The sequence below is a fragment of the Myotis davidii genome, unplaced genomic scaffold (genome assembly GCF_000327345.1).
Source record: "Myotis davidii unplaced genomic scaffold, ASM32734v1 scaffold464, whole genome shotgun sequence".
In the NCBI taxonomy this organism is placed as follows: Eukaryota; Metazoa; Chordata; class Mammalia; order Chiroptera; family Vespertilionidae; genus Myotis; species Myotis davidii.
The window spans coordinates 170,595-172,296 of NW_006295287.1; positions in this window are offsets into that span (position 1 = coordinate 170,595).

Consider the following 1,702-nt stretch of genomic DNA (forward strand, 5'->3'; position numbering starts at 1 on the left):
GCTGAACCCTCCAAGATCCTGAAAATGGCCTCGAAGAACAGACTCGCGTGATGGAACCTCTGATCCGCGCTGACCCCTGACTGTTGGCGGGGGTGGGAACGGCACCCGGTGTTAGACCAGTGGGTCAGGCTGGATTTGGGTTCAGCAACCTTGGAATTTGAGTTCTGGCTGAGAAAGAATTCAGAGCCAAGACAGACCACAAGAGAACATCTATATTATAAAAGGCCTGTGACCGTAACACCATAACGCTGTAACGCCGTAACGCCGTAACGCCATAACACCGTAACGCCATAACGCCAGAACAACCAATCGACCGGTCACCAGGAGGTGCATGGAGTACCTCTTAGTCCCTCCCTTGCGGCCCACAGGCTCTGATCACAGCAAGGCTGGTGGCCCGTGGGCGGGCGGGGTGGCAAGGTGGGCGTGGCAAGCCGGGCACGGTTGGGTGGGGCGCCAGATTTCTTGAGCTGGGCCCCTAGTTTATTTAGAAAATCACGGAGGTGGAAGAAACGAGTGGTGAAGCAATGAGCTCAGAAAACAAGTTACGGTGGCCAAAGAAGGGCCCTCAGAGCTGGGGAGCGAGGAAGGGAATGGGAACACGCCTGGGGGAGCCAGAGGGAGAAGGGAAAGACGTGGGTGTGCTCCTGGGAGGGAGAACACAGTGGGTCCTCCATCCTAAGGGGTTAAGGGTGGAGATTTGGGGGGAGGTCCAGGGGAAGATCTCAATAGATTATCCAGCTGCTTTCCAGATGTGTCCTTTCAGGAGTGGAGCCCCCACTGTTTGGCCGGCACCAGAACAGGGGTCATTATTCCATGTAGTTGGTCCTGAGAGGAGCCATGGCCCTGGAATCCCCTGTCTGGTTTTCTGGGCCTGGAGCTGAGATACACAGAGGCCTGGATGTTGTCTCCTGGGAGGAAACGGTCAGGGGGTCCAAACCGCACAGCCAGCGATGTGCTAGGGGAGCTCAGGTCACCCTGGGACAAGCCCTCCCCTCCCCACCCCCGCTACAGTTGTCTGTTGTTGGGCCCTTAGGGCTTTTCACCCTTGACCTTCTGTACCTGGCCCATCGTCCCTGCGCTGCCCATGTCTGTCTAGCTGCCTCCCACACCACCGCCCACCCTCTCCAGCCACCTGGCCTCCCGGCCATTCCTCCGACACTCCAGGCACATTCCTGCCTCGGGGCCTTTGCACGCACCCTGCACCGTGTCCCAGATGCTCACAGTCATGCCCCCGGGGCCCCTGTGGGATGAGGACTCCTCTGCGTTCCCAGAGCCCCTCAAGCCCCTTCATCACTGCTCTACTTCCCTCACCTGACAGTGCCAGGCACACAGTAGGGACTCAGCAAACATGATGCCGACTGGGTGAGGGAGGGAGTGGGTGGTGGGTGGGTGAGTGGGTGGGTGGGTGTAGAGATGGAACGGGATGGAGCTGGGACAGGAAGCAGAAGTCAGCTTTGAAAGGCGGGTCTGGATCATGTCACTCCTCTGCGTTCTGTTTCATTCGCCCCCCTCCCCCATATCTCTTACCACCTTCCAACGTTCTCAGTACAGTTACATTTGCTCCTTTACTTTGCTGTCTTCCCCGTTACAATGCAAGCTCCTGGGCCTGGGGTGTGGGCTTGGAGGCGAGCCTTGCACATGACAAGCACGCCATGCATCGCTGCTGAGCAAATGAAGGGTAGCAGGCGGGTAGAGGGAGGGG